This window comes from Rhincodon typus, chromosome 3, assembly GCF_021869965.1.
Source record: "Rhincodon typus isolate 14 chromosome 3, sRhiTyp1.1, whole genome shotgun sequence".
Classification (NCBI taxonomy): domain Eukaryota; kingdom Metazoa; phylum Chordata; class Chondrichthyes; order Orectolobiformes; family Rhincodontidae; genus Rhincodon; species Rhincodon typus.
The window spans coordinates 97,262,153-97,271,777 of NC_063334.1; positions in this window are offsets into that span (position 1 = coordinate 97,262,153).

Sequence of the window (9,625 nt, forward strand, 5' to 3'; positions counted from 1 at the left end):
TTGCTTTGGATACTGTTGTGAGGGAATAGCCTCTCCCAGAGGAAAGTAACAGCTGTCAAAGTTATTGTATCACAGTTGGCTCTGCTGCACTGGAAAGGAAGATAATGAGTGGGGATGTTATAGTAATATGAGATTCAATTGTAAGACGAACAGATAGACAGCTCCTGGGCCGGAAATGAGACTCCCAGGGTCATATGTTGCCTCCTGGATGCTGAGGTCAAGGATGTTTCAGAGCAGCTACAGAACATTCTAAAGTGGGAAGGTGAACAGGCAGTAGTCATGGTACACATCAGGACCAAAAACATAGCTAAGGAAAGAGATGAGGTCCTAAAAGCGTAATATAGGGAGTCAGGAAACAAATTAAAACATAGGATCTCAAAGGTAGTGATCTCAGTATTGCTACCAGTGCTTTGTGCTAGACAGAGTAGAAATAGCAGGGTACATCAGATGAATATGTGGCTGAAGAGATGGTGAGAGGAGGACAATTTCAGATCTGGGGGAGGTGGAACCAGTACAAACTGGATGGGTTGTACCTGGGCAGGACCAGAACTGATATCCTAGGGGACGTATTTGCAAGTGAGATCGGGAGGGGTTAAACTAGAATTGCAGGGGGCTGGGGACAGGGAGACAGTAGGGAGGGAAACAAGGTCAAAAACAAAAACAGAATGGGCAATAAGAAAAGTCATAGGCAGAGAATTCAAGGGTAAGAATCGAGCAGGGTCACGATGAATGGGATTAAGAATACGAAAAAAGCAAGCTTTAAGGCCTTGTACCTTCATGCATGGATCATTCAGAATAAAATGGATTAATTAGTCACACAAATACATCTAAAAGGGAATGATATGGCAGGGTTTACAGAGACGTGCCTGCAGAGTGACCAGGAATAGGAATTCAAAGGAGAGACATAAAGTAAAAGGAGGTGGGGTAGCACTTACCTCTGCTGAAGTGGAATCTGTAAGGGTTGAGATTAGAAACAACAAGGGGCAGAAAGCAATAGCAGGGGTTGTACATAAACTCCCAAACTGTAGGAGTAACATTGGGGAAGGCACTAAAGAGGAAATTAGAGATTTAAGAAATAGAGGTATGGCCATAATTATGGGCAACTTCCATTTGCACATAGATTAGGCAAATCAAGTCAGTAACAATACCGTACAGGAGGAATTCTTGGTGCCTATATGGAATAGCTTTATGGATCAATATGTTTAGGAATCAACTCAAGAAAAGGACATCCTTGACTGAGTATTGTGTCCTAGGCCATTATCACCAGCTCATACTGGTAGCGCCTAGTTGGCCTTTCTGCTGACGGTGTGTGTGTGTGTGTGTGTGTGTGTGGGAGAGAGAGAGCGTGTGTGTGTGTGGGAGGGGGGAAAGAGAGAGAAGAAGAGTGTGTGTGTGTGTGTATGTGGGAGAGAGAGAGACGAAGTTTGTGTGTGTGTGGGAGAGAGAGAGATAAAGAGTGTGTGTGTGTGTGTGTGTGTGTGTGTAAGTGTGTGTGTGTGTGTGTGTGTATACACCATTATGGTTTGAAGGTGATTGTTTCCCCAATATGCCTTTGCATATGTGTTTTGGAAGGAATGGAAGGAAATGATAAATGGAAGGAATAATTGACCATCTAGTTGCGTGTAGGCCCTTAGGGAAGAGTTACGACAATAGGGTAGAATTTTCATTATGATAGAGAGTAATATAATTGTTTCCAAGATTAGGGTCCTGAATTTAGAATCAAGTAAATTGCAATGATATGAGGCACAAGTTAGCTATGTTAAATTGGGGAGCGTTACGTAAAGGGATGAAGGTAGATCAACAATTGCAAGCATTTAAAGAGGACGTGGATGAACTGTAAAAGTTATTCATTCCTGTCTGATATAAATATAAAATGGGAAACATGGTCAGACCATGGGTAACGAGGGAAATTAGGGACAATATTAAATCCAAGGATGTGGAATACAAATTGGTCAAAAAAAGCAACAGCCCTGAGGTTTGGGAACAGTTTAGATTCCAGCAAAGGGAGACAAAGAGATTGATTAAGAGGGGGAATATAGAATATGAAAGTTAGCTTGCAGGAAACATACAAACCAATAGTAAAAACTTCTGTAGGTATGTGAAGAGAAAAATATTGATAAAGACATTTGTATATCCTGTACAGTCAGAAACAAGAATTTAAAATGGGGAACAAAAATATGGTACGTCAACTAAATATATGCATTAGTTCTATCTTCATAAAGGAAGACACAAACAACATCCCAAAATATGGGGAAACTCAACGTCTAATGAGAAGGAATAATTGACAAAATTAGTATAAGCAGGGACAGATAAATCCCCAGAGCATGATAACCTTCATCCCAGAGTACTTAAGAAAGTGGCCCTAGAAAATTTAGGTGGGCTAGTGGTCATCTTTCAAAATTCTATAGACTCTGGAACAGTTTCTCAGGAATTTAAAGCCCCCCCTCTTACTCCATTTTTCTAGCCATGCATACATCTGTCTAACTTCCTATTTCTGAACTCACTAGCACATGGTACTGGGAGTAACCTGGAGATTACAGATTCTACCTAGCTCCCTAAATTCTTACTGCAAGACCATATCCAAACTTTCTATATACATTGGTCAATACCAACCTGTACCTTGACTTCTGGCCTATTACCCTTCTTTGAAGGAATATCTTGTAGTCACTGTGTGATAGTATTGAGCCTGGCACTGGGAAGGCAACATAACATCCTGGAGTCCCATCTACAGCCACTGGAATGCCTGTCTGTTCACCTAACTACTGAACCCCTAGTTCTTTTATTCTTCTTCCTTCCCCTACAGCTGGCACACCAATGGTGTTGTGGGTCTTGTACTTGCTGCACTTCTCTGAGGAAACATTGGCCTCACCAGTATCCCAATGGAAAACCAATTTTGAGCAGGACTGCAGGCACTTCTGCACTAGCTGCCTGGTTCCACTGGACTGTCTGGTTGTCATTAGCTGTCTGCATAGCCCTAGCCTACAATGTGATCACCTCCCTGCCCATGCTATCCATGTAACTCTCAGCTTCGCGAATGACTCTGGCCACTGCTTGTTTCTCAAAACCAGTTTCTGCAGCTAGTAACTCATCCTGCTTGTGTGTTCATCTCAGTCACATGAAAGTCTACAATGCAATAGGATCAGTATTCATATGGCTGACCAGACCTCCTGCAATATAAGGTTAATAGATGCAAAGCTGGAAAAGCACAGAGGGTTGGACTGCATCCGAGGAGCAGGAAAGTCAACGTCTCGAGCTTAAACCCTTGATCAGGATGAAAGCTTTTGGTCTGAACTGTTAACTTCCCTGCTCCTCGGATGCTGTCTGACCTCCTGTGCTTTTCCAGCTTCACATCTATTGACACTGCCTTCCAGCATCTGCTGTCCTTACAGTCTGCAAGTTAAGGTTACTTTTGTACTATTTATTACGAACTAAGGATTAGAGATTAATGCCCAGAAGGAAAAGTCAAGTAAAACTAACAAAAGTGCAATAATGTTGACCTGAACTCTAACCAGAATAATCTGCTCGTACCAAAAGCAACCAGAAAAGCTAGTAAATTGAAAGAAATAATTTTGATCCAAAATATAACAGACATCAGATGTCCAACCTTGCTGTAGGCTGAATAGCCAGTGCTCAGTCAAACTGAGAGGAGATTGTAATTTTTTTTTGCGAAAGGCATTCAGCAGGGGCAATTAATTTGAATCAAGACCACATCCTATCACATGGAGTGAGAAAGAGACACAGAGAGATTTCAGTATATGTTCAACATTCAAAATCTGTAGTTAAGTCTCTGAGCCTGTTGGAATTTATTTTAATGTATTTTCTTTCCAGGGCAGGGTGGGGAGGTCAGGCTGTGAGAGGCTGTGCCTGTGTTTATGAACTGTGAGAACATTGCAAAGGCAGCACTTTTACCAGCCACACTGCTGTGCATTTGCACTGTGACCCCACCACTTCATTGTCTACATGCACCACCCTCTGCATGAAAAAATTGCTCCTTAGGTCCCTTTTAAATCTTTCCCCTCTCACCTTAAACCTATGCCCTCTGGTTTTAGACTCCTCCACCCCAGGGAAAAGACCTTGTCTATTCACCATATCCAAGCCCCTCATGATTTTATAAACCTCTACAAGGTCACCCCTCAGGCTCCGACACTCCAGGGAAAATAGCCCCAGTCTATTCAGCCTTTCCCTATAGCTCAAACCCTCCAACCCTGGCAACATTCTTGTAAATATTTTCTGAACCATTTCAACTTTCACAACATCCTTCCTATAGCAAGGAGATCAGAATTCCACGCAGTATTCCAATAGTGACCTAACCAATGTCCTGTACAGCTGGAACATGACCTCCTAACTCCTATACTCAGTGCCTGACCGATAAAGGCAAGCGTACCGGACACCTTTTTCACTATGCAGATGGTAAGGACTGCAGATGCTGGAAGCTAGAATTAATAAATGTGAAGCTGGAAAAGCACAGCAGGTCAGGCAGCATCCGAGGAGCAGGAAAGTAAATGTTTTGGACCAAAATCCATTGACAGGACTCTGGAGTCCTGACAAAGGATTTCAGCCTGAAATGTTGATTTCCCTGCTCCTCAGATGCTGCCTGGCCTGCCTTTTTCACTGTCCTATCTACCTGCGACTCCACTTTCAAGGAGCTATGAAACTGCACTCTAAGGTCTCTTCGTTCAGCAACACTCCTCAAGACCTTACCATTAGGTGTATAAGTCCTGCCCTGATTTGTCTTCCAAAAATGCAGCATCACAAATTTATCTAAATTAAACTTCATCTGCCACTCCTTGGCCTATTGGTTCATCTGATCAAGATCCTGTCATACTCTGAGGTAACCTTCTGCGCTGTGCACATCAGCTCCAATTTTGCTGTTATCTGCAAATTTACTAATCACACGTGAAATGCTGAAAAATGGCACAGACTGGGGTTGGTATCTTGGTCCAGATTGGCTGGGTTTGGTGGTATGACCTGCTTTGATGGTTTGCAGGATAGAGGATGGCCTTCCTCCTGGACAACCGGTCCCCAGCTCCTTGGGATCACTGTCCATAAAGTGAGATGCGAGCTTCCCCTTCTGGACAATGTCCTCAGTGATAATAGTCCTGAACCACTTTCTGGCTTGCAACATCTGGAGTTAAGCTTTAAGTATGGTGCCAGAAGCATGACCATCGCAAAGTACCAACCATGGTGGACGTTTTTGTGACTCCTACTGCATGATTTCATGAGTTGAATGCCAAAGAGGCTGGTTACATAATTAATGAGCAGAGGGCCAGACATTTGAGAGGGAGAAATTTACATGGGCCAAGTGGACCATCTCCAAGAATCTCCATGAGAATGATATTTTCCAAAAAAAAGGACATTTCAGCCCAAAGATATTGCATGTAAATTTGTGTCCTGCGTTTGTTGCTGGATACATTGTAGATTTTCAATATTTCACTCATCATGTGCTGAATCTGTCCAACAAAACATGGTGCTAAATGAGTGAAATCCAAGTGCTCAACTGGAACGTAGAGCCGGGAGAAGTAGAATTCTAAAAGAATGTCCACCTGGGCACATTTTGCGACCCTTTATACCAAAAGCTGCTGAGTCCAAACATCTGCCAGATCCTTTCAAAGTTGTATGCTCTTCCTCAACTCTTCCATTCTTTGCCCTAAACACTCTTTCTTCAATCTTCTTGAACTATCAATTTCTCTTGCTATCTGTTGGATTCTTTGCCCTGCTTTACAGTATCTTACCTGATATTTCTCTCCTTCTATCCCCAAATATCTCTCAGTCCCACTGGTATTTTCTAATCAACCAGTAACGAGATGTTGTTCCAAGTTCTGAACCTGATCCTGGCCCTCCTGACAGAAAGATAGGGACACTACCACTGCATGAGAAGAGCCCTAACTCTCTCAGTCCCATGTTTGTCTTATCTTTAATCCCTTCCACTGGCCAGTATACTCTTGGATCATTAACAGTGTGGCACTGCCTTTGTAGAGGATTGGAATTTCAAACTCTGATTGTCAGTTAACTAGGTTACTGCCAAATAAAACAAAAATCAGTCACCTGATCCTAAATATCAATGACACTGACATTCTCAAGTCCTCCACCATTACTATCTTGGGGAAAAGGGAAACTAACAAAGAATGGAATGGATCCATTGCAGCTTAGTTTGACCAGCATTACAAACTGACGATCACTGAGGGAGATCAGGAAATGACTCAACTCCTTACTTCAGAGAGACTCTCCATCACCTGCAAGATTCAAGTCAACATTGTGACAATGGTTTCTCCCTGGATGCTTGCAGCAAGAACTTAAAGACCTCAGTACAATACAGAGCATGCAACATTAGCAATGCTTTGTCCATTGGATTCTGTACAACTCCTGTACAGTAGCGTTCGTTATCGTATGTACTGTGTACAGAATGTACTGTAGCGATATATCAAATTAATAGCATTTCTAAGTCTCATGATGTGCAAAATTGGGAAGGATAAAGATGCGCAATGTCATGTTGATTGGTGCTCCTTCGCCACCACTTGATTAAAATTCTGGAATTCCTCAGAAAGCAATTGCAAGAATTGCCAAGTCTGCAGATATTTGACAAGAAAGCCAACCATCACCTTTTCAGGCAAAAAAAGAAAGAGCAAGCAATGCAATCTGGCCAATACCATCAACATACCAGATAATTCAAAGCATATAGGTGAAGAATTTCAATCTGTCTTTCAGGCTCTTGCTTTTTGTGTAGTCAATTTCAACCTATGTATTCTTCAGCAAGAACTAATATTTAGGGTTGATAGCATCAGCTTTCATTATTCAGTAAGTGATGTAAAACTGACCAGCTTGTTGATTTTTCTCAACAGCAACCAGAATCATTGCACCACCACTGGGATAACAGCAAGAACTTAGCTAATATAATGACACTTTATAAATCGAACTGGCATTATAATGCCATTAACAAACACAAGGGTCTTGCATTCATACCACAATAATTAAACAGCTCCTAGTGAAATCTAATTGATTGCTTTGTTTGCATTCAATGGCGAGTTTATACTCATGCAATATTCCATCCTGTACTTTTCCACACTAAACATAAATCTGCTATAAGAGCACAAACCAGTCATCCTTTATGGAAAATGGCCCATGGCCAATTATTTCCATGAAGCAAGCAAAATAATTCCCACTGTCCTCGCAAAGTCAACATGAGTCATAAAGCAGTAACTTATTTGCCTATCATTTCAGTGCTTGAATGATATCTACATTAAATGCTGCCAAGACTAAATACTGCAGAATTGCCCAAACCATATACATATAAATAAATATAAATGCCGCCTCTGATTCAGAAAGGAAATGCTGTAATATTAGTGAGATTTTATTTGATTCTATTATATGGCCAAAACATTTCTGAAGTTAAAAAAGTCACATTTGGTTGAATAATTTCTGAGAGCAAATTTCTGTAGCTCTCTCTGATCATCAGGAATGGAGCAGGGTCACAGTTAAAATGGAGTGGTTGAAGTTAATGCTAATTCCTGCTGATCTGCAAAATTAAGACTTCAGGTTTCAGCAAAGGGTAAGGGTCCAATAATTTAAATCTCCTCCTCAGTTGATAACACTGTAACCATCCCACCACGTAAGGCATCCCTGTGTCAGTGAGGTCAATAAGGAATGTTTTTTTAAAAGCCTCCACATGGCCTACAGGGACAGCACTGGCTGGTTCTGAGCCAAGGGGTGGTTTGGATACATCACAGATTCACTCAAGTGTTACTGAGCCTTAAAAATGAAACTGTCTGAGGCTTGTTTCCAGTCCATTATGGCTTGGAGTGACTTTTCTTACACAGCCTTCTGTTTTTTGCCTTATTAGTTCTGCAAACTGGCTCCTGTAGTACTGCATTCATTGTCTCTATTCGACAGCTCTCAATCACCTCACCTTCCCAAAACAGTATCCCTTTCTGCCCTGTGCTTCCTACTCATTGGAGACACCTCACCACCTCTTCTGCTCATGCAACCCACCATCTGTTCTTCCATCCACTTCCATCATACTCAGTGCTTCTGTTGTCTCATTGCAGGAAAAACTGGTCTACATGGTCTATAGGGAAGGCAAGTGGTATTATCTAAATTATTAATACAGAAACTCAGTTAATGTCCTGGGAACCTGGGTTCAAATCCCATCAAGGTAGATGGTGGAATTTGTATTCAATATTTTAAAAAATCTGGAATTAAGAATCTACTAATGACCATGAAAGCATTGCCGATTGTCAGAAAAAACCCATTTGGTTCACTAATGTCCTTCAGGGAAGGAAATCTGCAGTCCTCACCTGATCCGGTCTACATGTGACTCCAGACCCACAACAATGTGGTTGACTCTCAACTGACCTCTGAAATGGCCTAGCAAGCCATTCAGTTCAAGGGCAGCTGGGGACAGGCAATAAGTGCTGGCCAGCCAACCAGTGATGCTCAGTTCCCACAAATGAATAATAAAAAAAAAATCTGCATCCCCCAACCCCTCTCCAGCTAATGTCAGACATGGTCTCCACAGCATCCTAACTAACATATCTGTGATCCTCAGACAGCTTACATTTTACCTGCAAGACTGACCATGGCTGGTTTGCATGGAAATGGATCCCTTGACTCTGATTGGATCAAGTGCCTGGCTGACCCTGGCCAAATCCTGGACAGAATTCAGGTGAACCTGTTGGCTGACTGTGACTGTACCACCTGACTGACTACAGTCTTCCTGTATCCCACCAGGGACTGCTCCCTCTTGACTTTCAGGAGTCTCCATATGTTTGAAGCACTTGCAATACATTTGCAATGTAATCTGATGGCACATTCTGTCTCTGACATCAACATACAGCAACATGTCCAACCTCTCACTGACTGATAAATCATCAGTTCAGTGTTCCCCTCCATCATAGCTACATGCCCCACTCTGTGCTCAGAGCACAGCAAGCCATTGAGGTTGGCAGCCCCTGTAACTGAGCACTAAAGGTCCTGTTCACCAAGAAAGCAATATGAACCAGAGAGCAGCTGTAAGCCTGTAAGTGAGTCCTGATGTCACTGAATGTGCATTACAAAAGCAATACAATGTTGACAGAGGTGGGCAGCCTCCAAGTGAGGCAAAATAAGTGATCACTAAGGAAGCAAGGTCAGAGTCATTAGTTGCATCTCTCCATGTGAGCAAAAAAGCAGCCTGTGAGATGCACACGTTCCTCTATGCGCAGTAACCTGGCAGAAGAATTAAGTCATGGATGACCCTGAGTTGCAAGGTAAAGTAACGACTGAAGTAGAATTTGAGTTGGGCTGAGGGTAGAATTGGTGATGTGGAGAGGCTGGTGGTTGCCAAGTTGTGTAGCCAAATGATGTAAGAGGATAGTGGGCAAGGACCATGCAGGATGCTGCACTAAAGAAGCAGTTCTATGATGGATGGGACAAGTATTTGGAAATTGCAGCCACCAAGTACAGTCTCTGATTTATGCCAATGAAGGATGGGAGAAGGGGAAGTGGGATGTAATTAGGGTGAGGTGGGATTTTAATGATATGCAAATAAGACAGACCACTCTCAAGGGCAAGATCTTGAACTCAACATTTATGGCTCGAGGATACATTCAGGAACATCTTTCTCAATATTGAGAATCTGATTTTTTCATTC